Source organism: Schistocerca americana, chromosome 8, assembly GCF_021461395.2.
Source record: "Schistocerca americana isolate TAMUIC-IGC-003095 chromosome 8, iqSchAmer2.1, whole genome shotgun sequence".
Lineage (NCBI taxonomy): Eukaryota > Metazoa > Arthropoda > Insecta > Orthoptera > Acrididae > Schistocerca > Schistocerca americana.
The window spans coordinates 468,008,151-468,028,515 of NC_060126.1; the positions used below are offsets into that span (position 1 = coordinate 468,008,151).

Consider the following 20,365-nt stretch of genomic DNA (forward strand, 5'->3'; position numbering starts at 1 on the left):
ACTGCTCAGCAGTGTGGGATCCGTACCAGATAGGGTTGATAGAAGAGAGAGAGAAGATCCAACGGAGAGTAGCGCGCTTCGTTACAGGATCATTTAGTAATCGCGAAAGCGTTACGGAGATGACAGATAAACTCCAGTGGAAGACTCTGCAGGAGAGACGCTCAGTAGCTCGGTACGGGCTGTTGTTAAAGTTTCGAGAACATACCTTCACCGAGGAGTCAAGTTGTATATTGCTCCCTCCTACGTATATCTCGCGAAGAGACCATGAGGATAAAATCAGAGAGATTAGAGCTCACACAGAGGCATACCGACAATCCTTCTTTCCACGAACAATACGAGACTGGAATAGAAGAGAGAACCGATGGAGGTACTCAAGGTACCCTCCGCCACTACCGTCAGGTGGCTTGCGGAGTATGGATGTAGATGTAGATGTAGACTTGCACCCGTTCTTTCCGCCATATGACGTTATAACTATTAGCAGTGAAAACTATGAAAAAGAATTAGAAGACACAATGCAGCTCATAACCAAAAGCAATGTATATAACAACATTTTTCAAGAGGTGGTGCCCCAAGGCGCTTACAAAGGCTGAACATGAATACAACCGACAAATATCAGGAGCGGATTCCTGACTGGAAATTAGACCACGTGCCGTGTGTTTCCTTGTGTGTTGTAGGCTGTGTGATTGACGCAGCGTACTGCAAGCAGCAGGATGGTCCGCTATTCGCGTCGGGAACAAGCCTAGGTGGTGTTTGTGTACGGCCAAGCAGATGGAAACTGTCGAGAGGCAGCACAGCTATGCCATAACAAGTACCGCCCTTTTTGGGCGTTTGTGTGACCGTGGATCCTTTCAGACAGACGAACGTGCAGGGAATCGGCGTACTGTGCGTACGCCAGATTTGGAGGACCGTGTTCTACCGGGTGTTGAAACGAACCGTAGTACAAGCCCCAGGCAAGTGGCACGCCAAAAAGGGGCCACATGTTCATACGACCTTTTTTCTTCCATTTCTAGTCCGGAATCCGCCACTGCAATTTATCGGTTTTACTAATATTACCATGCATATTTGAAAAATGTTATATTACCGCTTTGAGCTGCTGGTAAAATACTTTATTTACACAACAAGTTTCAGTTGTCTGGCCATCATCAAGTTCATAAAAGTATTCACAACATCATGTAAGGCGAAATATAAAATCGTTATCGTCAAATGATAAAACCATGAATAATATACTGTTATGATACCGTAACAAATGGTAGTATGAATCTGTTCACTGCGTTAATGCAGGTTTTTGAAATGCGCATAACACCAGCAGAAAAGCAGAAATTTCAAAATTACAGACGAAGAACACATAGCAAGGAGGAAGTATGACAACAGTCATTCAGCCTTTGGTGAACACCTAACAAAGCACGCGCGTGAACCATCTAACATGGAAAAGATACGAAATTTATTACAATGAACAATCGCAACAGAAAGCTCTTAACATTACAAGAAAATTTTCACGTGAAAAGTGCCCTTCCAATGAACAAGACAGTAATAAACAAACAGTTGAAGATAAGTAACAACTCTCTGATCAAGTTAGCCTCGGAAACAAAAACAAACAGAGACGTTGGGGATAACCACATTAAAATAACCTATTCAATGTTCTCACCATTGATAGTTCGTTAAAACTGCGATTCGCTCCCCTTTTTCCTCCTTTTGCCACAGCATCCCCTATCAATCTCTCTCTCTCTCTCTCTCTCTCTCTCTCTCTCTCTCTCTCACACACACACACACACACACACACACACACAACAAATGAATATCAAAAGCCATACTGTCATCACAAGGCAATCAAAAGACGACCGAAAACACATAGTGCCGGTTGGCAACACTAGAAATAGTAAACACACTCAATACGCAAACAGTTTTTTTATTTCGCGCAGTGACAGTGAAGTGTTCAGGTGAAATGTGCTCGCAAACGCCGAAAATCGGACCTCCTGGTGGATGCAAGACAACGAGCTGCAATATGTAATATCTCCGAACTTATGTGAAAACACTTACAAAGTTTTTTAAATAAAAGAAGTGTTATCAACATTCTACACTACTGGCCATTAAAATTGCTACACCACGAAGATGACATGCTACAGACGCGAAATTTAATCGACAGGAAGAAGATGCTGTGATATGCAAATGATTAGCTTTTTAGAGCATCCACACAAGATTGGCGCCGGTGGCGACACCTACAACGTGCTGACAAGAGGAAAGTTTCCAACCGATTTCTCATACACAAACAGCAGTTGACCTGCGTTGCCTGGTGAAACGTTCTTGTGGTGCCTCGTGTAAGGAGACGAAATGCGTACCATCACGTTTCCGACTTTGATAAAGGTCGGATTGTAGCCTATCGCGATTGCGGTTTATCGTATCGCGACATTGCTGCTCGCGTTGGTCGAGATCCAATGACTGATAGCAGAATATGGAACCAGTGAGTTCAGGAGGGTAATACGGAACGCCGTACTGGATCCCAACGGCCTCGTATCACTAGCAGTCGAGATGACAGGCATCTTATCCACATGGCTGTAACGGATCGTGCAGCCACGTCTCGATCCCTGAGTCAACAGATGGGGACGCTTGCAAGACAACAACCATCTGCACTAACAGTTCGACGACGTTTGCAGCAGCACGGGCTATCAGCTCGGAGACCATGGCTGCGGTTACCCTTGACGCTGCATCACAGACAGGAACGCCTGCGATGGTGCATTCAACGACGAACTTGGGTGCACGAATGACAAAACGTCATTATTTCGGATGAATCCAGGTTCTGTTTACAGTATCACGATTGTCGCATCCGTATTTGGCGACATCGCGGTGAACGCACATTGGAAGCGTGTATTTGTCATCGCCATAGTGGTGTATCACCCGGCGTGATGGTATGGGGTGCCATTGGTTACACGTCTCGGTCACCTCTTGTTCGCACTGACGGCACTCTGAACAGTGGACGTTACATTTCAGATGTGTTACGACCCGTGGCTCTACCCTTCCTTCGATCCCTGCGAAACCCTACGTTTCAGCAGGATAATGCACGACCGCATGTTGCAGGTCCTTTACGGGCCTTTCTGGATACAGAAAATGTTCGACTGCTGCCCTGACCAGCACATTCTACAGATCTCTTACCAATTGAAAACGTCTGGTCAATTATGGCCGAGCAAATGGCTCGTCACAATACGCCAGTCACTACTCTTGATGAACTGTGGTATCGTGTTGAAGCTACATGGGCAGCTGTACCTGTACACGCCATCCAAGCTCTGTTTGACTCAATGCCCAGGCGTATCAAGGCCGTTACGGCCAGAGGTGGTACTGATTTCTCAGGATCTATGCACCCAAATTGCGTGAAAATGTAATCACATGTCAGTTCCAGTATAATATATTTGTCCAATGAATACCCGTTTATCATCTGCATTTCTTCTTGGTGTAGCAATTTTAATGGTCAGTAGTGTACATATTTATTCTTCATGTCTACAAATTTGCAGCCCTTTGCCACTACAGGGCTCCAGATCGTAGCGTGTAACATTGCATTGTCTAGCCTAAATTTGGAAATTTGTGGTATGCTCCTATGGGACCAAACTGCTGAGGTCATCGGTCCCTAGACTTACAGACTACTTAATCTAAGTAACTTACTCTAAGGACAGCACACACACCCCTGCCCGAGGGAGGACTCGAACCTCCGACGGGGGAAGCCGCGCGGACCGTGACAAGGCGCCTCAGACCGCGCGGCCACTAGCCTAAATCTGTCAGTACGTGAGAAACAGCATGCTGTAATCGAGTTTTGAATTCCAAGAGATTGTCCACACATGGACCACCCTCTCCTTCAGCATGACACACACGAGCACTGCGACATCTGCAATAATCCGACGCATTGGGTTCACATTCATCGATCATACTCCAAACAGTCCCGCCTTGGCATCATCCGATTTCCATCTGCTTCAATAACAAATCCGAAAGAATAGACACCACACATGTAAATATATGCGCCTGACGGCAATTAATGATCAGTCAGTGCGGATGCACTCTTCGTCCGACCTCTTCCTGGAACCGACCAGGGTGCTGGACAGGAAGCGCTACGTATGTAGAGTGTGGGACTTTGAGTTGGATGGGAAGCGTGCTCAGATAGCCGAAGCGATTAAAGCGATAGCGCGCGTAAAGCGGGAAACAACTTTTCACTTATTGCTGCTGCATTTACTTCAATGTCCGATTCGATCACGGCTAATGTCGCAATTTCAATGGCGTCACGTGAAGTTTGGAAGGTAGGAAACGAGGTACTGGCGGAAGTAAAGCTGTGAGGACGGGTCGCGAGTCGTGCTTGGGTAGCTGAATTGGTAACCACATGCCCGTGAAAGGCGAAGGACCCTAGTTGGAGTCTCGGCCCGGCAAGCAGTTCTAATCTGCTAGGATGTTTCATTCAGGAACTTAAGTGTTCTTCCCGCTCTCCGTGTGTGAAGTACCCTTTGCCGTGCATTTTACGGTGGTTTTCAGGGTATGTTGGTAGATGTAGATGATTGATCAATATTTCTAATATTCTGTTGCAAATGCATATTACCTACAGATCATTACCAAAACAAAGTTTTAATTGCGGCATAAAATTGCTGATGCCTTCTGGATTACTCGACAAATCATCTCTATGCACTCAGCGTTGTGAAGCAACCTCCAGCTCGGGCCAGATTCTACATTCTGCTCATCGGCAGGGCCGTGACTTGGCTCTCAGCTGGTCGAGTGGGACGCGTCGATACGCGGACGTCCACCGCTCTCCAACTGCCGACTTCCATACGCGCCCTCTGCGGACCGCTGCCGAAACCAACTTCCAGAGGCGTTGCTCATGCGGTCTGTTCCCAGAATTTCCTGTACCAAACACGAGGACCGTTCAGTAAGTGATGCGGCTCATTTATTTCTGACCAATTTCCGTTGAAAAAAATGCGTAATTTGTTATGGGACATGAAGGAATATTCCCGCTTCAGCCCCTACAATTTCATTAAATCCCGATACCTGGCAGCGCTATACGTAGTCTCCAAAGTAGCGTCTGTAACGGAGGTGCGTCCCAAGACCAGAGCTGTCTCTGAGGTTTTTTTTTTTTTTTTTTGACGGAAAATCAGAGCATGGCAGATATTCATAGGCGCTTGCAGAATGTTTACGTAGACCTGGCAGGGCACAAAAGTACGGCGAGTCGTTGGGCGTAGCGTCCGCCATCATCGTACTCAGGTCGTGCAAACCTAAACCATCTCCTGAGTGCCGGCCGGCCGCACACAGGTGTGATTCCTGCATGCTGGAACGTGTGGACACTCTCGTTCGAAATGATCGACGGATCACAATGTGACACCTCGCTGCTCAACTGAACGTCTCTGTCGGAAGTGGTGACACACTCGCCCACATTTGGGGTGCTCCGTTCCTCGTCGCCTAACAGGAGACCATAAAGAGAAACGAAGAACCATCCACGTGGAATTGCTTGCGCGTTACGGGGCTGATGGTGACAATTTTTTGTGGAACATTGTCACAGGCGATGAAACATGGGTTCATCACTTATAATTGGAACCAACAGCCGGTCTTCTAGGCCTCCGTCATGGTGCAACGATCAACTCTGAAGAGTACTGTGCTACCCTCGGGATACTGAAGAACGGCATGCCCCATCTGTTTGGCCCAATGAAGGATGCAGTACGTGGATGATGGGGAGGTTATTGGTGCAGCAGGACGTTGGCTCCGACGCTGACCATTAGAGTGGTAACACGCGGGCATACAAGCCCTTCCAGCGAGGTGGAGTAAGGCCGTCGCATTTAACGAAGATTATGTTGAAAAATAGGATTTCGTAGCCAAAACAGAGGGTAATAATGTGGTGTATTGGAATCTTCAATAAAACCAGCCTGCTGTTAGAAAAAAAATGTGTCGCATTTCTTATTGAACGCTCATCGTAATAAGACTAGAAAGATGCAATGAAAAACGTTGGTGAGTGGCAGAATAAAATTACAAGTGGGGAGAGGGGATGGCTGGGGAAATAATTAATCTTGAATTGACGGTTTTGAAAAGTGTTGTAGGAGGAATGATATGCCGGCACACAGTAGTAAGCTCACCGCACAAACAAGCAGTCACCCCAGTGGGCACGCACACATCGAATTCTTAAGCTTTTACAGATGGTGCAGCAATGCACAATACATTTCGCAGACAGTGGCCACATTTACCACAGGATGCACCTGCAAAATTATATCACTGTATAGAACATGGTTCAGGAGATAGGACGTCATAAACATTGAGCTGTGTGAACATGAAACTGCATGACCTAATTCACTAGAGATACAGGTGAAACGTGTGCACAAAAACGTGTTAAATATATGTGAAATACAGGGTGTTACAAAAAGGTACGGCCAAACTTTCGGGAAAAATTCCTCACACACAAATAAAGAAAAGATGTTATGTGGACATGTGTCCGGAAACGCTTAATTTCCATGTTAGAGCTCATTTTAGTTTCGTCAGTATGTACTGTACTTCCTCGATTCACCGCCAGTTGGCCCAGTTGAAGGTAGGTAATGTTGACTTCGGTGCTTGTGTTGACATGCGACTCATTGCTCTACAGTACTAGCATCAAGCACATCAGTACGTAGCCTGAACAGGTTAGTGTTCATCACGAACGTGGATTTGCAGTCAGTGCAATGTTTACAAATGCGGAGTTGGCCGATGCCCATTTGATGTATGGATTAGCACGGGGCAATAGCCGTGGCGCGGTACGTTTGTATCGAGACAGATTTCCAGAACGAAGGTGTCCCTACAGGAAGACGTTCGAAGCAATTGATCGGCGTCTTAGGGAGCACGGAACATTCCAGCCTATGACTCGCGACTGGGGAAGACCTAGAACGACGAGGACACCTGCAATGGACGAGGCAATTCTTCGTCCAGTTGACGATAACCCTAATGTCAGCGTCAGAGAAGTTGCTGCTGTACAAGGTAACGTTGACCGCGTCACTGTATGGAGAGTGCTACGGGAGAACCAGTTGTATCCGTACCATGCACAGCGTGTGCAGGCACTATCAGCACCTGATTGGCCTCCACGGGTACACTTCTGCGAATGGTTCATCAAACTATGTGTCAATCCCCATTTCAGTGCAAATGTTCTCTTTATGGATGAGGCTTCATTCCAACGTGATCAAATTGTAAATTTTCACAATCAACATGTGTGGGCTGACGAGAATCTGCACGCAATTGCGCGATCACGTCATCAACACAGTTTTTCTGTGAACGTTTGGGCAGGCGTTGTTGGTGATGTCTTGATTGGGCCCCATGTTCTTCCACCTACGCTCAATGGAGCACGTTATCATGATTTCATACGGGATACTCTACCTGTGCTGCTAGAACATGTGCGTTTACAAGTACGACACAACATGTGGCTCATGCACGATGGAGCTCCTGCACATTTCAGTCGAAGTGTTCGTACGCTTCTCAACAACAGATTCGGTGACCGATGGACTGGTAGAGGCGGACCAATTCCGTGGCCTCCACGCTTTCCTGACCTCAACCCTCTTGACTTTCATTTATGGGGGCATTTGAAAGCTCTTGTCTACGCAACCCCGGTACCAAATGTAGAGACTCTTCGTGCTCGTATTGTGGACGGCTGTGATACAATACGCCATTCTATAGGGCTGCATCAGCGCATCAGGGATTCCATGCGACGGAGGGTGGATGCGTGTATCCTCGCTAATGGAGGACATTTTGAATATTTCCTGTAACAAAGTGTTTGAAGTCACGCTGGTACGTTCTGTTGCTGTGTGCCATTCCATGATTAATATGATTTGAAGAGAATTAATAAAATGAGCTCTAACATGGAAAGTAAGCGTTTCCGGACACATGTACACATAACATATTTTCTTTCTTTGTGTGTGAGGAATGTTTCCTGAAAGTTTGGCCGTACCTTTTTGTAACACCCTGTGTATTAGACATGCGCGTATACGGGCAAAGTCGCGGCTAGCAAGCTCATCGTAAGCCCCTGCAACGATTTTAACCAAATCTGTACTCATATTAGTTACGATCTAAAATGGCTCTAAATGACTCTGAGCACTATGAGACTTAACATCTGAGGTCATCAGTCCCCTAGAACTTAGAACTACTTAAACCTAACTACCCTAAGGACATCACACACATCCATTACCGAGGCAGGATTCGAACCTGCGACCGGAGCGATCGCGCGGTTCCAGACTGAAGCGCCTAGGACCGCTCGGCCACATAGTTACGATCTGTGTGGGGTAAGATCGACTAGCCTCCTACTGAGATGGGAGTGATAACATGGAGGGAGAAGAGGACGAGGGGACAAAGAGGCGGTGGACATATGGAGGGGAGGAAGAGAGGAGCAGGAGGAAGTGGAGAGAGAGAGAGAGAGAGAGAGAGAGAGAGAGAGAGAGAGAGAGAGAGAGGGGGGGGGGGAGGAGCAGATGGACACACAAAGGAAAGAGGAGAACATGTACAGAGACGGGGGGAAGAACAAAGCGACAGAGGGGAGAGGTAGAGATGAGCAGAGAGAGGAGGGGGGGGGGGGGGGAGATGGACAGAAGGGGGAGGAGCAGATGGATAGAGAAAGGAGGAGGAGTAGGAGGACAGCGAGTGGGGGTGTAGAGGAGGTGAACAGAAAGAGGAGGTGAAAAAGATAGACAGAGAGGGAGTGAAGGAGCAGATGGACAGAGAGAGAAGAAAGAAGGAGATGGACTAATAGAAGATCGGAATATATACACAGCCGGGCTATGCGGGTTCCCAGCTAGTAACTTTTAATAAAAATGCTCCGAAAGGAAACAGAGAAAGGTTCCTTCTGCTCAGTGTTTTTTTTTTGTTTTTTGTTTTTTTTTGGGTGGGGGGTGGGGGGATATTCTGAGTGAATGAATATTGGATTTGGCGTGGGAATTTCAACTAAAAATTTCCTCTTCGTCTCTAATAGACGCCCGCATGACGGACATGGATGAAAGCAATTGAGTGGCTGACCGAATGGAGCAGCTAAGGCCGTGAACGAGTGTTGCCAGAATTTTGCAGAACAAAAGAACTGACTGCAACTAAAGTGACCGCAACCTGCCACTCTGAAATACGAAGCACCGATCCTCCAGCAATTATTGATTCAACCAGTCATTAAATTTAGCTCATAAAGTAAACCGTCTACTTATGTTACTGTTTTATAAATAATGACCTGGTTCCTCCAGATCCATTACGCCACTTACATTAGAAAATACTGTTAAAAGTACCTGCTTCGTTTCATCTCGGTTCAGTTACGGCCGGCTGCTACTAATACTTTAGTTCGAGGAGGATTTGAAGAAGGCTTAAGTGTGAACGAACGTGTACATTTTCATTTAACACACCTACTGGCCCATAACTACAAAAAAATGGTTCAAATGGCTCTGAGCACTATGGGACTTAACTTCTGAGGTCATCAGTCCCCTAGAACTTAGAACTACTTAAACCTAACTAACCTAAGGACATCACACACATCCATGCCCGAGGCAGGATTCGAACCTGCGACAGTAGCGGTCGTGCGGTTCCAGACTATAGCGCCTAGAACCGCTCGGCCACCCCGGCCGCCCGAAACAACATTTCCAACTGCTCCCGGCATTATTCTACTTGCTAAGGAAGGAAGGAAGATTACATGTCAAGGTCGCGTCAACGACGAGGTCATTATAGACGGACCACAAGGCTGGATGGGGAAGAAAATCGTTCGTGCACTTTTCAGGGGAACCATCTAGGCACATGCCTATTTCAACCTGCTTCATCCTTTTTAGCTTATTTTGGTTTTTAGTCGCTCGTAACACTTGTATGCATTGCCCAATTCACAGGACGTTTACCACATTTAAAATTAAAAAAACGAATTGTGCAATTTTATCACAAACAAATACGAACAACTTCACGTTCCAACTTAATTCTGGTGGCCGATGTTCAATTACCTTCGTAAGAAAACACAGCCTCTCTACTAATTTACGCTTACCTAAAACTATTTGCGTACCCCCTGCTGAGTTGCTCATCAGACACTATCCAATCTACGTTATGAAGCTTTACTGCATGTTTATCACATAAAGAGAATTCGGTAAATGTTAATACGAGAGTTTCTATCCACTAAATGAAGATTTAACTTTTACGTGATGGAAGCAACGCATTACTTTTTATGTATTTGGCGTTTAGTTTCAAGCGGTTGCACGAATACAAATGGCGCAATAATTTCTCCCAAACATCATAAAGGAAATGTTACAGCACAAATCATATTCTGAAAATGGATTCCCCGTCGCAGTATTTTCTGTTCATAAACATCGTTATTAGTGTGTGCGCCTATTCAGGATCTGTCCACGTGTGTTATAGCACTGAGCTGACGAAGTCATGGGATGACGATATGCATGTACACAGAAAACGATAGTATCGCGTACACAAGCTGTAAAAGGGCATTGTGCTGGCTGAACCGTCATGTGCACTCGCGTGATTAATGAGAAAAGGGTTCCGACGCGATTATGGCCGCACGACGCTAATTAACAGACTCTGGACGCCCAATGATAGATGGAACTAGACGTATGGGACACTCCATTTCAAAATCGTTAGAAAATTCAATCACCTTCAAAATCGTAAGAAAATTCAATCTTCCGAGGTCCACAGTGTCATGAGTGTGCTGAGAATACCACACTACAGGCGTCATCTCTCACCACGGACAACGCAGTGGCGGAGAGCGTTCACTTAACGGCATAAAGCAGTGGCGTTTCCACAGAGTTGTCAGTGCTAACAGACAAAGAAATCTGCGTGAAATAACCACAAAAATCAATATAGGACGTGCGGCGAAATTTGGCGTTAGTGGGCTATGGCAGCAGACGACCGGCGCGAGTGCCTTTGCTAATAGCACAACATCGCCTGGAGCGAGTCTCCGGGGCTCGTGTCCGTAATGGTTAGACCCTAGACGACAGGAAAACCGTGGCCTTGTCGTATGAGACCCGATTTTAGTTGGTAGGAGCTTATGGTACGATTCGAGTGTGCCGCAGACCCCACGAAGCCATGGACCCAAGTTGTTGGAAGTTACGGGCGTTCAACGCCGGGGATATCAGCGCCCGAAGTTTTCAACAAGCCACTTTGCAAGCTGGTGGTGGCCCCATAATAGTGTGAGCTGCGTATACATTGAATGGAGTAGGTCCTCTGGTTCAACTGAAGTGATTATTGACTGGAAACGGGTACATTCGGTTACTTGGAGACCATTTGTAGCCATTCATGGACTTCATGTTCCCAAACAACGACTGAATTTTTATGGATGTAAATGCGCCCTGTCACTGAGCCACAGTTGTTCGTGACTGGTTTGAAGAACATTCTGGACAGTTCGAGCGAATGATTTGGCCATCCACATCGCCCGATATGAAACCCATCCAACATTTATGCAACATAAAGTGTTGCCGAACTGACTAGTTCGTCAACAAAATCCACCACTGGCAACACTTTCGCAATTATGACGGCTATAGACGCACAACGTCTCAACATTTCTGCAGGAGACTTCAAACGACTTGTTGAGTCCTTGCCACGTCGAGATGCTTCACTATGCGGGCAAAAAGAAGTCTGTCACGATATTAGGAGATATCCCAGGATTTTTGTCACCTCGCTGTACGTGTGGCTGTGAACACACGATCAAATGTACGAGGGCAGTTCAATAAGTAATGCAACACATTTTTTTTCTGAAACAGGGGTTGTTTTATTCAGCATTGATATACACCAGGTTATTCCCCAATCTTTTAGCTACACAACACTATTTTTCAACGTAATCTCCATTCAATGCTACGGCCTTACGCCACCTTGAAATGAGGGCCTGTATGCCTGCACGGTACCATTCCACTGGTCGATGTCGGAGCCAACGTCGTACTGCATCAATAACTTCTTCATCATCCGCGTAGTGCCTCCCACGGATTGTGTCCTTCATTGGGCCAAACATGTGGAAATCCGACGGTGCGAGATCGGGGCTGTAGGGTGCATGAGGAAGAACAGTCCACTGAAGTTTTGTGAGCTCCTCTCGGGTGCGAAGACTTGTGTGAGGTCTTGGTTGTCATGAAGAAGGAGAAGTTCGTTCAGATTTTTGTGCCTACGAACACGCTGAAGTCGTTTCTTCAATTTCTGAAGAGTAGCACAATACACTTCAGAGTTGATCGTTTGACCATGGGGAAGGACATCGAACAGAATAACCCCTTCAGCGTCCCAGAAGACTGTAACCATGACTTTACCGGCTGAGGGTATGGCTTTAAACTTTTTCTCGGTAGGGGAGTGGGTGTGGCGCCACTCCATTGATTGCCGTTTTGTTTCAGGTTCGAAGTGATGAACCCATGTTTCATCGCCTGTAACAATCTTTGACAAGAAATTGTCACCCTCAGCCACATGACGAGCAAGCAATTCCGCACAGATGGTTCTCCTTTGCTCTTTATGGTGTTCGGTTAGACAACGAGGGACCCAGCGGGAACAAACCTTTGAATATCCCAACTGGTGAACAATTGTGACAGCACTACCAACAGAGATGTCAAGTTGAGCACTGAGTTGTTTGATGGTGATCCGTCGATCATCTCGAACGAGTGTGTTCGCACGCCCCGCCATTGCAGGAGTCACAGCTGTGCACGGCCGGCCCGCACGCGGGAGATCAGACAGTCTTGCTTGACCTTGCGGCGATGATGACACACGCTTTGCCCAACGACTCACCGTGCTTTTGTCCACTGCCAGATCACCGTAGACATTCTGCAAGCGCCTATGAATATCTGAGATGCCCTGGTTTTCCGCCAAAAGAAACTCGATCACTGCCCGTTGTTTGCAACGCACATCCGTTACAGACGCCATTTTAACAGCTCCGTACAGCGCTGCCACCTGTCGGAAGTCAATGAAACTATACGAGACGAAGCGGGAATGTTTGAAAATATTCCACAAGAAATTTCCGGTTTTTTCAACCAAAATTGGCCGAGAAAAAAAATGTGTTGCATTACTTATTGAACTGCCCTCGTAGTTGACGATCATTTACAATCGGCTTATAGTTATGGTTTTCTGCTGCTTGATAATTATGAGCTAGAGAATGAGTCAGCTGAAATTCAAAGCAAGAAACAAAATAAATAACTACATGAAATAGGCAGGAACTGGGTGTGATGACGTAGAAGAGCGGTTTAGAGCGGGATCGTGAGCACACCCTGAGGTAGCGGCTTTAACTGATTCCTGAATCCCTGTTATAGCCGCTTCTTCCAAAACTAAAGTGCTGATTTTTAATGGAATTTTTATGCCGTCACTGATTGTGTTTTCCAGCAATCCTGAAAGGTCGATCGAGTGCAAACAAATGGCCTAATCTGAGTCAAAAAAGGTCAAGGGGAGTACACCAATAAAGCAGAAACAGCTGTCAAAAATGACGAATTGGAGACGTTGAAAAATGATGGCACGTGATAACCAAAACAGTAGTCGCTTGTTGACTCGGCAAATCCAAGAAGTTGATGACCTAAATACAGTGAGGTGAGATAAGGGGGCAGAAATCTGACTTTAAAAAGTTAGCTGTACGCCTCCGAAATCAAGTGTCTTCAAGCCAAGGCGACGAATTATACTCTACCTCAGTTTTAAAAAGGTATGATGTCACAGATACTGACGATTTTATATCGGCAGTCAGTTTATTATATCGTGTGGATGTCACCGCCATCTTCGCAGCGCCTCGGACAGCTACCAGTCGTGCGTAGGCAAACCGTTTAATGTGCAGATCAAAACTGTGACAGTACTAACATCTCGAATGTAATTTCTTTTCATACACAACCCAGTACAAAGTTGCTGCAATTTTGCTACTCTCTCTCTCTCTCTCTCTCTCTCTCTCTCTCTCTCTCTCTCTCGTCCTCTCTCTTTTAGAAAATATATGAACTACAGTTCCAATAAGTAACGTGTATATGATACTGTACCTGGAAGGATAAGGATAAATTTGCATTTTGAACTACTCGAGGTGCAGTACGCCCATGCGGCCTTTCTTCCTTACTGCTTCACTCCACCGCAGATTATGGAGACAACACAGAATGTAAACAGTCGTAGTGTCCTATTTTATATTTTCCCTGAATGACTTCGTCTTTTTCAGCGACTCATTATACGACACACTGCTGCCCTGATCGCCAAGCTCACATTTTCTTCGTTTCAACTACGTAAAAACACATTTTCCTAAACTTTCATAACTGAGATATATATGTCCAACATTAAATATTACATTACCATTTGAGCTTTGCTTAAGCGAATACCACATAAAGTATTGCTTTCAACCGCGTTTCCACTGCAATTGTAAGACTAACTTGTATGAGTAAGCCTTACATAAATAAGTTCTTTTCCAATTGAATTCATTTCTAAACTTGTCGACTACATCAGTTTTCAACAAAATATTCAGTTACTACATACAAACTCAGTACAAGTACGAAAGTAAATTGATCTAGAGAAAAACTTTATTTACAAACGTGGTGGCAATCGTGAAACAGACAGAGGCTGTTTACCCATACACCATACGTAGCAGATGCCACGAGTTACGGGCTATGTGCTATGAGCAGACAGTGGCCCTGTAACCACAATTTCTAGTTTTTTCGGGTTGAAATTAACCGTTAGGAGTTTTAAACTGAAAATAAAAATCTTTTTATGATTATACACTCCTGGAAATTGAAATAAGAACGCCGTGAATTCATTGTCCCAGGAAGGGGAAACTTTATTGACACATTCCTGGGGTCAGATACATCACATGATCACACTGACAGAACCACAGGCACATAGACACAGGCAACAGAGCATGCACAATGTCGGCACTAGTACAGTGTATATCCACCTTTCGCGGCAATGCAGGCTGCTATTCTCCCATGGAGACGATCGTAGAGATGCTGGATGCAGTCCTGCGGAACGGCTTGCCATGCCATTTCCACCTGGCGCCTCAGTTGGACAAGCGTTCCTGCTGGACGTGCAGACCGCGTGAGACGACGCTTCATCCAGTCCCAAACATGCTCAATGGGGGACAGATCCGGAGATCTTGCTGGCCAGGGTAGTTGACTTACACCTTCTAGAGCACGTTGGGTGGCACGGGATACATGCGGACGTGCATTGTCCTGTTGGAACAGCAAGTTCCCTTGCCGGTCTAGGAATCGTAGAACGATGGGTTCGATGACGGTTTGGATGTACCGTGCACTATTCAGTGTCCCCTCGACGATCACCAGTGGTGTACGGCCAGTGTAGGAGATCGCTCCCCACACCATGATGCCGGGTGTTGGCCCTGTGTGCCTCGGTCGTATGCAGTCCTGATTGTGGCGCTCACCTGCACGGCGCCAAACACGCATACGACCATCATTGGCACCAAGGCAGAAGCGACTCTCATCGCTGAAGACGACACGTCTCCATTCGTCCCTCCATTCACGCCTGTCGCGACACCACTGGAGGCGGGCTGCACGATGTTGGGGCGTGAGCGGAAGACGGCCTAACGGTGTGCGGGACCGTAGCCCAGCTTCATGGAGACGGTTGCGAATGGTCCTCGCCGATACCCCAGGAGCAACAGTGTCCCTAATTTGCTGGGAAGTGGCGGTGCGGTCCCCTACGGCACTGCGTAGGATCCTACGGTCTTGGCGTGCATCCGCGCGTCGCTGCGGTCCGGTCCCAGGTCGACGGGCACGTGCACATTCCGCCGACCACTGGCGACAACATCGATGTACTGTGGAGACCTCACGCCCCACGTGTTGAGCAATTCGGCGGTACGTCCACCCGGCCTCCCGCATGCCCACTATACGCCCTCGCTCAAAGTCCGTCAACTGCACATACGGTTCACGTCCACGCTGTCGCGGCATGCTACCAGTGTTAAAGACTGCGATGGAGCTCCGTATGCCACGGCAAACTGGCTGACACTGAAGGCGGCGGTGCACAAATGCTGCGCAGCTAGCGCCATTCGACGGCCAACACCGCGGTTCCTGGTGTGTCCGCTGTGCCGTGCGTGTGATCATTGCTAGTACAGCCCTCTCGCAGTGTCCGGAGCAAGTATGGTGGGTCTGACACACCGGTGTCAATGTGTTCTTTTTTCCATTTCCAGGAGTGTATGACAATTACTAATGGGCTTCATGTATGCTTAGCAATTTGACACTATGGGTCGACGCAATCTGTCTGTATACTTCTTTTTCTGATAAAGACACTTATGAAACGTCTCTGCATGAATGGTATGTATCCTTTCTGACATTTCCTAAAGATCAATACCACTCATACAGATATATATGCGCCGTGAAGGCTAAATGGTTCAAATGGCTCTAAGCACTACAGGACTTAGCATATGAGGTCGTCAGTCCCCTAGACTTAGAACTACCTAAACCTAACTAAGGACATCACACACATCCATGCCCGAGGCAGGAATCGAACCTGCGACCGTAGCAGCAGCGCGGTTCCGGACCAACGCGCCTAGAGCCGCTCGGCCACAACGGCCGGCCGTGAAGGCTAATAAGATCATTCAGTGTAGAGCACTCTTCGCCCGGCCTCGTGCGGGACTTCGCGTGATGCGACGAGCAACGAGAGGAAGAAGGGCTAGGGAACGCTACTCTGGCAGTGTGCGGCAAATAGTAATTGGGACTGAGGGGGTGGGGGTGGGGGGTGGGGGGCGTGCTTGAGTTGTCTGTGCAGTTGTGTCCAACCACAGTGCCAAGGTGGTTAACGCATCTGGCTACTAAGCAGGAGACCCGAGTTCGAATTCCCGCCTTAGTACAAATTTTCATTTGTCGCCAACGAATTCTTTCATTGCCCGAATGTGGCAGAGATCGGCATTTCTCCTTTCTGGCCGTACTTATGTAACGTGGCTGACACATTAAGACCTGTTTGGCTAGCTACTGATTTCACTTTAAGGCCTGGTCGCCTAAGAAACTAGTTACTGTCGTCACAATTTTCCCCTTAATGTCAAATAACGTAAAGCGCGTTCAACACCAATGGTTTTAAAATTTTACACGTAAATTTAAGGCAGGATTTTAGGAGAGTGCCAGCAATGTGATTTTGCTGAGGGAAGCAACTAAATCCTTATAAACGATAAACTACATAGTTCTTTCTTTCTTTCTTTCTTTCTTTCTTTCACTTGTGCCTTTTCCTGCAGTTAGGCCGGGTCGGCATGGTTAATCGGATTTGGCAATGTTAGTGGAAGGGGTGGCAGGATGTCCTACCTGCCGTCCCCCCGGGACGGGATTAGTGGACCCCAACTGCCGGATGAAGTGGCCATGCGGTTCTAGGTTCTGCAGTCTGGAACCGCGAGACTGCTACGGTCGAGGGTTCGAATCCTGCCTCGGGCATGGATGTGTGTGATGTCCTTAGGTTAGTTAGGTTTAACTAGTTCTGAGTTCTAGGGGACTAATGACCTCAGAAGTTGAGTCCCATAGTGCTCACAGCCATTTGAACCATTTGTCTGCAACTAGTGTAATCCATGGAATAGTACGAAAGTGTCTGCGAGCCGTGTAACTGAGGCAGGATGTGGGGACCAGCCTGGTATTCACCTAGGGGGATGTGGAAAACCACCTAAAAACCACATCCAGGCTGGCCGGCACACTGGCCGTCGTCGTTAATCCGCCGGGCGGATTCGATCTGGGGCCGGCGCGCCTACCCGCGTCCAGGAAGCAGCGCGTTAGCGCTCTCGACTAACCTGGCGAGTCAAATGTTAAACTACATATATGTCAAACTTCCTGGCAGATTAAAACTGTGTGCCCGACCGAGACTCGAACTCGGGACCTTTGCCTTCCGCGGGCAAGTGCTCTACCAACTGAGCTACCGAAGCACGACTCACGCCCGGTACTCACAGCTTTACTTCTGCCAGTACCTCGTCTCCTACCTTCCAAACTTTACAGAAGCTCTCCTGCGAACCTAGCAGAACTAGCACTCCTGAAAGAAAGGATATTGCGGAGACATGGCTTAGCCACAGCCTGGGGGATGTTTCCAGAATGAGATTTTCACTCTGCAGCGGAGTGTGCGCTGATATGAAACTTCCTGGCAGATTAAAACTGTGTGCCCGACCGAGACTCGAACTCGGGACCTTTGCCTTTCGCGGGCAAGTGCTCTACCAACTGAGCTACCGAAGCAAGACTCACGCCCGGTACTCACAGCTTTACTTCTGCCAGTACCTCGTCTCCTACCTTCCAAACTTTACAGAAGCTCTCCTGCGAACCTAGCAGAACTAGCACTCCTGAAAGAAAGGATATTGCGGAGACATGGCTTAGCCACAGCCTGGGGGATGTTTCCAGAATGAGATTTTCACTCTGCAGCGGAGTTCGAGTCTCGGTCGGGCACACAGTTTTAATCTGCCAGGAAGTTTCATATCAGCGCACACTCCGCTGCAGAGTGAAAATCTCATTCTACATATATGTCGATTCAAATAAATAAATAAAAATCTTCCACTTTTTTTTACATCAACGTCCCATGCGTGTAGTGTTTAGCCCTTTCAGTACCAATTTTTTCCGGAATGAGTGATCCTGATGTATAGTTATTTTAATTAATGTCAGAGCGAGAAGTAACTATATGAAAAAAAAAAAAAGTTTTCGCTGTTTCGTTTCCCAACACGGTGAGAACTTGGACTTGCAGCGTTATTCACAGATACTTCCAGGATCTAAGAAGTTGACTGCATGAAAACTATACCACATGTAGAAAACAGACGCACATCGGTGGAAAGACAACTCTCCAAGTTTGTAATTCACATTACAGGTGCTCAGTATAGGCACCGTTCGTAAACCATCAAATGTCAATACACGCGTTCAATTCACTGACACGGACTGTCTGGGAAGGCGCGACAGCATCCCGCTTTGCAAATCTGTTCACTGGGTTGCCTACATGTAGGCGCGAAACAATTCGATGTGACAATGTGGAGCAGAGCATTAACAATGAAACTATAAGACAGCACGATCTACAGGCGCAATCTGTACTTACATGAATACAGCAAAACATCAGCAGGATTCCCTTTAATAGCGGTATCATAGCAATATCACAGAGCAAATTCTCACTGATACTCAACCTATCGTGGGACACACATGTCCCAGTGGTATCGAAAGAGTTAAACAGCTTGACAAATGGTTAAAACTACAGATGAATATATGGACTGAAATCAGCCTGCGACTTTGTGTTCTAAAGTGGATATGCTCCCTCGCATTCTTCTTGATTATATACGGCGCAACCTAGGCGGAAACGCAAATGAAATTCACCAGACTTTAGTCGGTGCGAGTAATCACCTGTAAAACACACTCAGGCTGACCGTCAGAAACTGTTGGGAACGACCCTGGGATCGGATCCAGACAGCACCTGTCTCCACGATCTGACGGTCTTGACAGGTAGCTGCGTTGTCTCCTCAGCGGGTAACGACTGTCTTGTCGCTAAGGGGCGCAAAACGAGGGGCGACATTTGACTAAGTATTTGTCTGAACAGCGACATATGCTTTCTATGTGAACGGAGCTAATTAAAGTCGACTGGAACGGACAGCTTTAGTGTCTTCAATAACGTTTGCTATGTTCGTTAAATAAGGGTTCGAAAATAAAAGGGCACAGGGTTTCTAAGGGTTAAACTAATTAAGTCCTTAACTGTCTCTCCTACTTCTGTTAATTAAGTGAAAGTCTCTTCGTCAGACATTACCTCCACATTTCAGTTGGGAGTAAAATAATTGTTCAAAAATAATAGGACATGTTTTAGAATCGTGTAATAAGTCATTCTTGCAAAACACTGACACAAAATATACACAGACGAATATAAAAACCGGTAGAAGCCGATCTCGGAGAACATCAGTTTTGGTTCTGATAAAATGTAGAAACACACGAAGCAGTCCTGACCTAAGGCATGCGTGAGAAGATTGTTAAAGAAAGGCAGACCTACAATTATTGTACTTGGAGATTTAGACAAAGATTTTGACAGGCGTGTTCGAAAGTCTGAAGGTGTCAGAGATAAAACACAGGAAGCGAAACGTTATCTACTAGTAGTACAGAAACCCGTCTCCTGTTATAAGAAGGGAATAACATTAAAAAAGAACGAGCGTATGTGGAGTGTATTAGAAAGGGTGCATATCTTAGATGTTATTGAATCGAGCAAGCAATAAAGGAAACCATAAGAAATTTGCAAAAGTAATTAAATTTCATGGAAAAGAGAAGTACAACTCTGAGGTTTGTCAATGAGATTGTAATAATTTTGATGAGCAGTTGAAAGGAGTAGACAATGTCTTGAACAGAGGGTATAAGATGGCTATCAACAATAGTAAAAGGGTAATGAAATGTGGTCGAATTAAATTCGGTAATGCTGAGGGAATTAGATTACAAAATGAGGCATTAACAGTAGTAGATCAGTTTTGCTATTTGAACAGAAAAAAACTGATGATGGCCGATGTACAGAGGATTTACGAGGATACTGATTTATATATTCC

General features: G+C 46.5%; 1 protein-coding gene and 1 non-coding gene across 2 annotated transcripts in view; both read right to left on the bottom strand.

Annotated features, from left to right (window-relative positions):
• Nucleotides 1-20,365, bottom strand: part of LOC124544589 (HIV Tat-specific factor 1 homolog) — a 580,954-nt gene that overhangs the window by 23,843 nt on the left and 536,746 nt on the right. The gene's annotated exons all lie outside the window — the stretch shown is intronic.
• On the bottom strand, nucleotides 17,676-17,750 carry Trnap-cgg. The gene has a single exon. It is a non-coding gene; the product is annotated as a tRNA-Pro (tRNA).